The sequence below is a fragment of the Pinus tabuliformis genome, chromosome 1_1 (assembly GCF_031772625.1).
Source record: "Pinus tabuliformis cultivar Carrire ecotype Pingquan chromosome 1_1, CPIR1, whole genome shotgun sequence".
NCBI lineage: Eukaryota > Viridiplantae > Streptophyta > Pinopsida > Pinales > Pinaceae > Pinus > Pinus tabuliformis.
Genome location: NC_142297.1, coordinates 396810031 through 396823272, shown reverse-complemented (window position 1 = coordinate 396823272; position 13242 = coordinate 396810031). Strand labels below are relative to the sequence as shown.

The 13242-nt window shown below is 38.9% G+C and overlaps 1 pseudogene; it reads left to right on the top strand.

The window, feature by feature from the left end:
- LOC149213307 (dynamin-related protein 4C-like) overlaps window positions 1-12931 on the top strand; it is a 39595-nt pseudogene extending 26664 nt beyond the window's left edge.
- The last annotated feature ends 311 nt before the right edge of the window (window positions 12932-13242 follow it).

Below are 13242 nucleotides of genomic sequence, written 5' to 3'. Positions count from 1 at the left end.
TAACCGATGTTTCGGTATAAAACTAACTTCTTAATAACTAATACATTTTACCCAAATTTACATAATTAGTTGTCAACTACCAACAAACTCCACCTTGACAACAAATTTCTTAATCCCTTGCTCATGCCAATTCATCATCTTTTTTGCAAGCCAAGAGAAGCTAAACACCATCGCAGCTTCTCTACTGTAATTGGATTTGTTAATATGTCTGCAAAATTCTCTCGTGTATGGACCTTTTGAAGAGCTACTTTTCCACCATCGATCACATGTCTCAGAAAATGATACCTTACATCAATGTGCTTGGTTTTTCTATGATAAGCAAGATTTGTAGCCAAGTGAATAGCACTTTGATTGTCACAAATTACATTCACTTTCTCCTGTGTCCTTCCAATCTCATCAAATAGACCCTTTAACCAGATTGCTTCTTTACTGGCATCTGAAGCAACTATATATTCTGCTTCGGTAGTGGACAATGCAACTGTTTCTTGAAGCTTTGACATCCAACTAATTACTCCACCTGTAAGAGTAAAGACATAACTTATATTAGATCTTCATTTGTCCAAATCACCTGCATAATCAGCATCTACATATCCACAGACTGATCCTTCACTACCATTAAAGATGACGCAATGGTCACTTGTGCCTCTTAGATATCAAAGAATCCATTTCACTGCTCGCCAATGTTCTTCACCTGGATTTTCCATGAACCCATTGACAACTCCAACTGCATGTGAAACTTCAGGTCTTGTAGATACCATCGCATACATTAAGTTGCCTACAACATTTGCATATGGTACATGAGACATATGTTGCGTTGCTTCATCAGCTCTAGGACTCAAAACCAAAGAAAGCTTAAAATGGGAAGCTAATGGAACAATAACAGGTTTCACATTGTTCATATAGAAATTTTCAAGTACTTTCTCCACATACTTAGAATGTGATAACCAATGCTTACCATTTTTCCTGTCTCTGTGTATCTCCATGCCCAAGATATGTTTTTCTGCTCCAAGATCCTTCATATCAAACGTCCTAGAAAGCTGAGCCTTTAACTTGCTGATCTCTTCCATGCTTTTGCTTACAATAAGCATATCGTCAACATACAAAGCTAAGATAATGAATATGCCATTGAAACTCTTGAATTATACACAATGATCATACTCACTTCTTATAAAGTTCTGGCTCACCATGAAGGAGTCAAACTTCTTGTACCATTGTATGGGAGACTGCCTTAGACCATACAATGATTTCCTGAGATTGCAAACTAATCTTCTGCTGCGACCTTGTACAAAACCTTATGGTTGTTCCATATATAACTCTTCATTCAAATCACCATGTCAAAAAGTTGTTTTAATATCTAACTCTTCTAACTCAAGGTTAAGTAATGCAATTAGTGCCAACATAGTATGAATAGAAACAAGTTTTACAACTGGTGAAAACAATCTCATGAAAGTCGATACCTTCAACCTGAGAATACCCTTTTGCTACCAGTCTCACCTTATACCTTTCGATACTTCCATCAACTTTTTGTTTCAGTTTGAAGACCCATTTGCATCCAACAACACTTCTTCCTTCAGGAAGTTATACAAGATCCCAAGTATTGTTCTTGGCTAAGGAATCCATTTCTTCTTCCATAGCCATTTTCCACTTTTCACCATCCGTATCACCTACTGATTTCTAATAACAAGAAGGTTCCCCATCTTCAGTAATCAAAGAAAAAGATGAAGCAAAATCTTCATACCTTTTGGGAGTTTTTCTTTCCCTTGTAGACCTTCTTAGAGTCATTGGTTGCTGAACTGGTTCAGAAACTTGAGCTGGTTCAGAAACTTCAACAACTTCCTTTGTATCTTCAACACCTTTTTCTCCAGAAGTGTCTTCTTCCTTTTGACTGTCACCAAAAAATATAGCCTCCAGCTGAACTTGTTGATTTGGCGATACCTGTTCCTGTTCAATTCTTTCAACATTTGACTTTAAAAAAGAAGATTCATCAAATGTTACATGTCTACTAATGATTATCTTCCGCGATGTAGGATCCCACAACCTGTATCCTTTCACTGCATAGTCATACCCAACAAAGACATAACATTTCGATTTTGGAGCTAATTTTGAACGCTGATTTTTAGGAATAAGAGAATAAGCATGACAACAAAATATCATTAAATGTGAATAATCACAAGACTCCCTGTCCAAACCTCTTCAGGAATTTTACAATTAATTGCTACTAAAGGTGATTTGTTAACTAAATAAAAAGCAGTGGATACTGCTTCTGCCCACAACTCCTTTTGCAAGTTAGCATTGTTGATCATGTTTCTGGCTCTTTCCATAAGAGTTCGATTCATACGTTCAACAACACCATTTTACTGAGGAGTGTAAACAACAGTTTTGTGTCTAAGAATTCCTTCATCCTTACAACATTGTTCAAATTCTATTGAAGTGAATTCACCACCATTGTCAGTTCTTAAACATTTAATTGATTTCCATGTTCTTTTCTCTACCATTGCTTTGAATTGTTTAAAGAAATTGAATACATCAGCATTCTTTTTTAGCATAAAGACCCAAACTTTACGAGAGAAATAATCAATAAACGTTAAAAAATATAGGGCACCTCCATATGATACAATAGGAGATGGTCCCCACAGATTAGAATGAATATAGTCTAAAATATCTTTACTATTATGATTCCCAATTTTAAATCTTTGTTTACACTATTTTCCATACACATAATGTTTACAGAAATCCAACTTCAAGGATTTCAAATCAGGAAGTGATTTACGTTTCATCAGTACCTGAGACCTTTCTCACTCATGTGACCCAATCATTGATGCCATAGACGAGTACCTTCTTCTTCTTTTTCTGACACAATCGCTGCTTCACTGACCTGAGTACTTCCTCTAAGTCTGTAAAGATTTCTGAACTTTTCTGCTTTCATAACAACTAGGGTGTCTTTAAAGACTTTCAACACTCCATTCTAACATGTAAACTTATAACCATCTGAATCCAACACTCCTAAAGAAATCAATCTTTTCTCAAATTAGGTACATGTCTAACACTAGTTAATGTTCTAACTGTGTTATCATACATTTTAATCCTAATATTTCCCATCCCAACAGTTTGACATGATACATTATTACCCATAAACACATAACTACCATTTACATTTTCATATGAAGTAAACCAATTTTTGTGTGGACACATGTGATGAGAAGCACCAGAGTCTAATAGCTAGCTTTCAACACCCTGAGAGACATTACATGAAGTTTCATCTATCATACATAATCCTTCAGCAGATAAAACTTCGTCCATCATACCTGAATCAACCTTATTTTCTTCCTTCTTCGGGTTATCAGACTCTTGTCATTTCCAACAATCTTTCTTCAGGGGTCCAATTTTGTAGCAGTGCCAACATTTTGCCTTACACTTCATTCCCTTTAATTTAGATCTAGAAGACCCCTTATTTTTTCTCCTCTTTCCTTTGACTGTCCTCTAGATATCATGGCTTCTGATGCAGCTGTTTCATTACTCGATTTCCTTCGTACTTCTTCAGACAAGAGAGCTCCCACAACTGATTCAAATTTCAAAGAATCAACAGTGCTCAAACTGATTGAAGTTACGAAGTGATCCCATGATTCGGGCAGAGAACATAGCAAGGTTATAGCTTTGTTTTCTTCCTGAATTTTAACTTCCATATTTGTTAATTGGCATATAAGTGTATTAAAAACATTCAAATTTTTTGTAACTTTTGAACCCTCCTTCATTCGAAGACTGTACAATTGTATTTTCAAATAAATTCTATTAGTTGACGACTTTGTCATGTATAGTTTTTCCAATTTTTCCCATAAGCCTGAAGTTTTACTCTCTTCAACAATGTTGAAGAGAACTTCATCCGCCAGGCATAACCTGATGGTACTGAGAGCTCAGGCATCCATGTCCTCCCAGTCTAAATCAGTCATGCTTGGAGGTTTCTTATTTTCCTTGTCCAATGACTTGTGCAACCCTTGTTGCACCAGAAAATCCCTAACTTTCAATTTCCAAAGAGAAAAGTTGCTCTTGCCGGTGAATTTCTTCACCTTGAACTTTGCATTCGACATCTTGGCCATTTTCTTCCTACTAACCCTTCCTCCTAGGGTTTCTATCTTTCACCTCCTAAGGTTTCTTTTTTTTTTTTTTTCTTTTTTTTACATTTTTTTTTTCACCTATAGTTTCCAAGTTACTTGAGTTTCTTTAAAAACTAAACAGAAAATCTAGAAAACCTACACCAGAATTCTTTTGGCCCTTTTTTTTTCCAAATTTAATGGAAAAATATCTCGGTTTTCTGAACAAATTTGAAAATATTTAATGTGATTCATTAACAATATGAATCACAAAAGCCTCAATTCAACAACTGAAAATATTTTCTTTCAAAGAGAAAAAAAACATATATATTTTTTTCACAAATACCCCGATTTTTCAATGAGTAACAATACTGGATTTTTCCTTCAAAAAATCCCTCTTCACGCAGTTCTGGACAATACCCCTCCTCGGTTGGATGTAGGACCACTAGCAGTTGAAGCCCTTGATAGTGTTCCTCCAACGTGCAGGGACAGTGTATGACTGCGGGCTCATAATATCTGCTCTGTCCTCGACAGCACTATCTTCAAGGAAAAATTAGGCGGCTTCCTCTTAAAAGAAAAAACTCTGCTCAACGGCTCCCGTCTTGGCAGCAGTTACTCCTCTCAACAGCGGCTATCTCTTTTTAAAAAACTTCATCTATCAATACTCAACAGTTACTCCTTTTGACAGCGGCTATCTCTTTTAAAAAAAAACTTAGCGGTCAACACTTAGTCAGCGGAAATTACTCCTTAAAACAAAATTCAACCGGCTCCTAAAAAAAGTTGTCTCCTCATCAACCTCTGGGTGGCAATTTTCAATAGCGGCTTTGGCTGACTATGCTGCTCTTAGACGGTTCATTCCTTAAGGTAGCCTATATCATGCTCACTTAATAGATTGCTCTGATACCACTTGTTGGAAAAAACAAGTAAACATCCACGGGGCAAGGGATTGGAATCTTTATTCAATCAATAAAAATGATTTTCCTTACAATAGTTTGGGCATTCATCAATTTTATATGAGCCTCCTTAGTTACATAACCGATGTTTCGATATAAAACTAACTTGTTAATAACTAATACATTTAACCCAAATTTACATAATTAGTTGTCAACTACCAACAGATGCTTGAGTTTATGAAAGAAATTGATTCCATCCAGGGTACGTTAAACATGATTGCTATGATGGGGGACTTTGAAGAGTTCGAGGATGAACTTGATATGCATTGCACTGCTTGTTTGAATAGGATGTTCAATACCTATTCTCATGATCTGCTCAAAGTAAGCGCAATATCAGGAGAACATTTTCTATCCGAGGAATTAATGTTACTGGAAGAGGCACAGGGAATCACTCTTGCAAACTTTTTACCCCCTCCTTCTCTTGTAACTTTGTTGAAGAATCACATTGATTCTGTGTCCGAGACAAGCAGAGACTTTGTTAACCATGTCGACGACTACTTGGACAAAGTCATCTGTTGCGTGGTTGATGTTAAGACACATATCTATGTGGAGTTGTAGTGGGTATCAATGAGAGATTTTCAAGATTTGATTGGGAGAAAGTAGGATGAATGTGTCAAGTGTGTTGAAGATATGATGGAAATGGAGAAGCGGATAGTTCTCACAATGAATCCCAGTTATGCTGAACCCTTCTTCAAGTTGTAAGAAAAGAAAAAAGAATTCATTATGACCTTAAAAAACAACTCAAAGACGGATATTATAAGCATTACGATAACTCATAGCAATGTCGAGAATGAATAATGGTCTGCAACTGGAGTTAGGGTTGAAGGTGTGCTAGGGTTTGGACTGTGGGAAGCATGGTGGCACATGCACGGGGGAGTGCGGCTCCCCCCTATAGTCAGGTAGTTACAAGCAATAATAAGGAAGCAAGAAAGAAACACATTAAAAAACCTCTGGAAAAGGCAGGAGAAGCAAAAGGCAAAGGAATATTGGTAGGAAATGGACTTCAGGAACAAAAAGGGGATAAACCGAAAACAAACAGAGAGAAGGAGAATGAAGGAAGCCATGGAAAACATCCTTCCATAATGACAACGGGTCTCTGCAAACCCAAGTCAAGTACCATTCCAAGGGTCTTTTTGAGCGATCCTGCGCTTCAAGCACATAGGGATCACATGACAGAACATGTAATCATTTGCAAGTTTATGGGGCTATGGCCGACGGAGAGGGTGCTACATATCTGGATAAGGAGTCATTGGAAGCCTAAGGAAGAAATACACCTACATCTGGGGTCTAAGGGCTTCTTCACAGTGGTGTTCATGAGCCTAGAGGATACGGACAGAGTGTTCGAAGGAGGCCCTTATTTCTATGCTATGGCAGGACTCTACATGCGGCCATGGAAGATGAACTTTGTCCCGAAGCATGAAACTTTCACATTGGTATCGGTATGGATTAGATTGTACTCCCTTCCTATGGATTATTGACTATCAGAATCTCTGAAAACAATAGGCAATAAGCTGGGACACTTCCTAAAGATCTCAGAGACAACTCTGAAAGGAAAATACACCTCCTTTGCCCGGATTTGTGTGGAAATGGATTTATCTGGAGCTCTTCTGGAAGCAATAACTCTGGAGGTGTATGATGAAGAATGGGTACAAACGGTGGACTATGAGCAAATCCCATTTAGGTTTCAAAAATTTCATGAACATGGGCATCTATTCAGAGACTTCCCAACAAATAATAGGGAAGGAAAGGCAAAAACTGCTGAAGATAAGGATCAGGAGGGTTTCACCAAGGTCAGGAGCAGAGGGAAAGGTGGTAAACTTCCACAAAAGAATATGAATGAGGATAGACAATCAAGACATAATCAGTTCAAAATATTAGAGGAAGAAGAGGGGAGCAAGGAAATAGTCCAGGATATGGAGAACATAATCAATGAAAAGGAGAAGGAAGACAACATGGAGGACATTACGATAGATAACCAGCAAAAGGATGACCTACCGATCTGCATGGAGATAAGTAAGGACCAGTATATGACTCCAAGTGAAGTGGGAATGGAGGACTTTGAACTATAAGAGATTCTAGATAAAGAAAATCTAGATCTAGAAAAATTTCTGGAACAAGGAACAACTACAGGAGTAGACTCCCTACCAAGGGAGGACTTTGACAGGGTTCAACAGCTCTTTCTATGGAGATCACAAGCAAATGGAACTAGAATCAAAATAAATAATGAAATTCAAGGGCATAGTGGAGTCATTATAATGGAAAATGTACAGACACAATTGTCAAAGAACTCAAGAAGGAAAAGAGGAAGGAAAAGACAGAATGAGCTACTCAACGAATGTGGGAAACTATTGATTAATTCAGGTAAGATGAAAGATATTACCAACTACTCCTTTACTAATCTTTCTTAATGAAGCTCACAACCTGGAATATAAGAGGCATAGGAAATAAAATGAAACAAAGAACTCTCAGTCACAGAATTAAGGAAGAAAAACAAAATATGATCTTTATTCAGGAAACAAAATGTTCGATGGAAAAGATCAGAGAAATTCACAACAAATGGCTAATCAGATATGAATACTTAGAGGTTAAAGCAAACAAATCAACGGGGGGGATTCTCACATTGTGGTATCCACAGAAATTTGGGATCCTAGATGCTGAAGCATCCATGAACTATCTTTCTATGGTTTGTCAACCTATTGGGGATAAGGAAGTTTACATGACAACAAATGTTTATGGACCAAAAAAGGAAGCAGAAAAACTCTAGCTTCTCATCTCCCTTGAGGATCTCATAGCTAGATACCTCAATTTGCCCTGGATTGTTGCAGGAGATTTCAATATGATAAGATCTCTCTCAAAGAAAAGAGGAGGTATTAGACAGTTAGGAAGAGATTCCTTGGCTTTCCAAATTTTTATAATGAACATGGGGCTAGTGGACACTGAAACAATAAATGGAACCTCCACCTGGAACAACAAGAGAGGAGGAGCCGCTCAAGTTGCTTCCAAACTGGATAGATTTATTATTTCAGAGAACCTCCTCGTAGGCCCAACCATGAAAGCTTCTATTCTGCCCCTTGGAGGATCGGATCACTGGCCAGTACAGTGGGAAGCTACATTTATGGGCACACCCAGAAATAGACCTTTCAGGTTTGAAAATGCCTGGCTTTATCACGCTGAATTCATCAGTAATATTGGGAAATGGTGGAGAGAAGATATGAACATCCAAGGCACTAAAATGTTTATGCTCCATCAGAGACTCAAATACATCAAATCTAAACTTGAAGAGTGGAACAAAAAGGAATTTGGGGATATCTTAAGAGCCAAAAAAGAAGTTCAGCAGAAGCTACAAGAGATTATTCAGATAAACATCATAGATGGATTTACCGAGGAGCGGCTAAAGCTTACTGACTCTTTGCAGGAAGAATGGGAAGAGCGATGCTTGCAAGAGGAAATTTTCTGGTGGAAGAAATCAAGGATACAATGGATTAGGGAGGGGGAAAGGAATATAAAATTCTTTCATAAATCCACCATGGCTCATAGGGCACATAACAAAATCACCAAGCTGAAAGAGTCTCAAGGAATGGAGCTTGTCTCTCACAACGATATGGAATCAATCCTAGTACAACACTTCCTCAATATAGCAGAGGAACCCTTGGAGGACAGATCCAAGTTCATTGAACAATTCACTCAAAACATCCCTCAACTGGTCACCAGAGAAGATAACCATAATCTCAATAGGCCAATGTTAGAAGAGGAAGTCAGCGAAGTGATCAATAAAATGCAAAATGGAAAAGCACAAGGCCCGCATGGGTTCATGTGGACTTTTTCAAACCCTGCTGGGAAACAGTCAAACAAGATATCCTTGAGGTTGTGGAAGACTCAAGAAAATCTAAAAAAGTTCTAAAGGCTCTTAACGCTTCCTTCATAACTCTGATCCCAAGACATGAAAATTCCATGACTCCAGATGGTTTAAGATCCATAGCCCTATGTAATGTGGTGTACAAAATCATTTCCAAAGTGATGGCCAATAGACTCAAGCCCCTTCTACCATATCTAACCTTGGAGGAGCAAACGAGATACGTGGAAGGAAGACAAATCCTCAACCACATCATACAGGCACATAAGGTGGTACGCTCCCTCGAAAGCAACAAACAATCTAGTATGATCATTCAGTTGGACCTAGAGAAAGCCTATGACAAACTAAGTTTGTCTTATATAAGAGAAATTCTAAGGGCCTATGGATTCGACCAAAATTGGATAAGATGGGTTATGGCACTTGTCACCATGACCAGTTTCTCTATACTGCTCAATGGAGCTCCATCAAGAACCTTCACTCCATCCAGAGGTCTCAGACAGGGAGATCCGCTCTCACCTTTCCTCTTCATTCTCATGATGGAAGGGCTAGGTAGAGCATTCAAAGTGGCAAATGCTGAAGGACGTATCCAGGGTATCAAACTCACCAAAGATGGAGAAGTGAACACTCATCAACAATTTTTGGATGATACGATGCTACAGGGTATACCCACAGTCAGAGAAGCCAGAGAGATCAAACATATCTTAAATGACTTTGCTATGGCATCAGGCATAGAGGTAAGCCTCAACAAATCCAAAGTTTTTTTCTTCAATACCAATATTTCTATTCAGAGGAATATTACCAGAATTCTTGGGTTTCAAAGGGAACAACTACCTTCCAAGTATTTAGGCATACCTCTTACTGATAAACCTTTGAGCAAGATTGTATGGGAGCCAACAATCAACAAACTTCAGGATAAGGTCATGAAATGAACACATAGGTCACTAAATTTGGCAGGTCGCCTGGTGCTCACACAAGCGATCTTGCAGGCTATTCCCATTTTCATGTTCTCAGCTCTTCCTGCTCCTAAAGGCATTATGCAACAAATTAGGAGTAGACAAAGGGTTTTCCTGTGGAGCAGAGGTGAAGAAAAAAGGAGTGGGCCTTAGTAGCATGGGACAAGATATGCAAGCCTAAAAGCCATGGTGGCTTGGGGCTTCATGACCCTCAAACCCTTAGTAGAGTTATATGAGCCAAACTTTGGTGGAGATGGATTAAGGAATCAGAAACTCCCTGGGCTAAGCTGTGGAAACAAAAATATGCCAAGTATTGGCAGGAAAAGGATCACATTAGAATGTCAGGGCAAATCAAGGGCTCCCATATTTAGAATCTGGCTGCAACACAGATTCTGGGAAATTCGAGCAGGGAACCTAGCAATAATTTGGGAGGACAACTGGCAACAGGAACCCATCCTATATAAGGATAAATTAGTAGTTCTTAAGAGAGACACAAAATACAAAGGGCTAATTATGGTAAAATATTTCTGGGACAAGGATGGGGATAATGGAAAATGGAGGACTTGGAGGAATCTGGGCCACAAGGATGATAGTCGTTTGAAGGCCCTGGCAAGAACGCTCGCCCAAGAGCTAGAGCATAGAAGGATTCTAGTATCCTCCTTACCTGAACAATTAATATGGGGAAAGAACATAGAAGGTAACTTCAACTTCAAAGAAGCTAAACAGGAAGTAACATGATTTAACTATACGAATCCTGATCTAGTCTGGAAGAAACTATGACAAAACCCCCCACTGGATGAAAATAAAGTTATTCATCTGGTTAGTGCATCAAAGGAAAATCTTAACCTGGGAGAATCTAAAAAAAAAAGGCTTTATTGGCCCCTCCCAATGCTATTTCCGTGGATCTCAAGAGGAGACAATGGATCACCTTCTCAACCTCTATCCTTTCACATCAAATGTTTGGGATTGGCTGGCCTCAATATTTAGGCAAACAGACAGGGATAGTCTCAACATTTCCAATACTTGAAGAACTGGCAGGTAAATTTCTCAGGGAATGAAATCATTAATAAAGCCTAGATTCTGGTACCAGGCTTTGTTATCTGAAATTTTTGGAAAGAGCGCAACAATCAGATCTTCAAAGACAAAGCAAGAGAGCCCAAATACATAATTGATCATATATTGAGGTAGCTCAAAGATACAATAAGAATTATGTGAAGGAATCTTCCTAAAGATCCTCCTTCGGCCCAAGAGGTGAGCATTCTTATGCAGTTGGGTCTGCAATCCATAAACCCACAGGGCTTAATCAAGGGAGTAAGCCAAATTAATGCAAATATTAATATTTGGCAGCCTTCTCCTCATGGCTTCCTAAAGGTTAATATAGATGGAGCTTCTAAAGGCAATCTAGGGTTAGCTGGCTTTAGAGGGGTTATAAGAGATGAACAGGGTTAAATAAAGAAAATCTTCCATGGCCACTTAGGTAAGGCTACTAATAACATGGCGGAGCTCATGGCACTAGAACAAGGCTTGGAAATATTGTTAGTTTCTAATTTCCACAATGTCATCATAGAAGCAGATTCGGAATTGATTATTAGAGCAGCCAAGAAAATATGTTATGGTACTTCTCGATACAAAGTTTCTAAGCACTGGAGGCTTCTGCAAGTCTTTCACCATATCCACTTCCATCTGCAAACCTTAAAAACGGTCAGCTTTGTCCATGTGAAGAGGAAGGCTAACATGTTAGCGAATCGCTTGGCGAATGAGGGAGTCACCAACAAGGTTAAGGATTCTCGGTATGAATGGGATCTTGTACCCCTAGGCAAACTATTGGAGGACTGTCTCTGCCAGGCAGAAAAAGATATAGAGCTATGGATTCACAGGCTAGACTGATATGGTACATAAGATAGGAGGGAGGATAGGGTACCTTAAATTGTCTGCCCTCTTGGGGTTTGGGTAGCAAGCCACAACGTAGTATTTCTTCGGAAGCACCCTGGAAGTCCTACAGAGTAGGTCTTCCATGGAACAAAACTTTGGGTGGAATTATTAATGGTGTTTTGGGTCTAACAATGATGGTGGGAGGACAACACAAGAACCGCCCAATGCGCAAGATCAATGGTTACCGCTTGGCGAAAGAGTGAAGTAGTTATTCCACAAGGAGTTGTTTTGTAAAACCACAAGAGGTTTATCGGGCAGGGCCTAAGTGGTATCAAGTTTTTTTGAGGAAGACTCCGATTCCACTCAGCATGCGACATGTAGCAGGAGGAGGTGAGAGAATACTGCTCTCATTAGATGGTTATCCCTCATGCGACTTGTCCACCCGATATCTCCGTAAACCGTTGGATCATCAGCAGCAGATCAACGGTGTATGTTTGATCATGCAAGTCAGCTTGGTTTCTAGAACCCAAAAAGAGTTTAGATGGTTGGAATAGAGATTACGTTGGGTCCGTATGATTGGTTTGGTGTGGGTTGTAGTGGGCCCGCGTTCAGTGCAAGTTCAGTGGTTACTGATAGGCTGGTTTAGAAGCTTGACCAATTGGTATATTGATTTCTTGTTGTTCAGAGGGAACGGGGTCCGGTTTGTTGACTTCGTAGGGTTTTGGATGTGGGGTTCGGTTTTGTGACTGCTCTGCTGTCTGTTGTACTCTCACGAGACTGCATTTGGTAAATTATGTATTTTTACTAGATTAATAGAAGGTCCTACACTTACCTGATAAAAAAAACAATTCAAAGACAATTTGCATCGAAGGCATTGGAGAAACTAAATTGGAAAAAGTGTCAAACATCAGCAGTGGTGACCTCGAGGCGGCCTTTGCGTTGAAGATTAGCCTTATTGCTTATTGGAATGTAGTAAGGTTGAGGCTAGTTGACCAGATTCCACTCCACCTGCGGTTCATGGTGCAAAAGTTGGTTGAAAGCGACATTGTCGCCAAGATCATAAAGCATGTGGCTGAGCGAAGTTTAGATATGATGGAGCATGTGCTTGAAGAAAGTCCAGTAATAGCTACTAAGAGAAAGAACCTCAATAACAATGTTGAACGGTCTAAACTCATTGGTAGCTCTCAGAAGCTCAGTATCAATGATGCATAAAGTATTATCAATGGTTAAATACTGTTGCTCAGTAGTCTGCATTTTGTGCATTTCCATTTTCATAGGTTTTGTCACTTCATCCAGTTCAGGTGTTGATGAATTCTTGAAATTGTTTATGGATTTTCTCAGGACTATACACAAGTTATCTTTGATGTTTAAGGACATCGTTATGGTTTACGTTAACTTTCTTTTGGTTTAATATTCTTCATGGTTGAATCTTGATGTCCATTATTCTATGTTTTGTTTTGTGCATTTTCATTTTCATAGCTCTTTGTCGTGTTAAGCAACCCATGAGTAGATAAGTTTGCAAA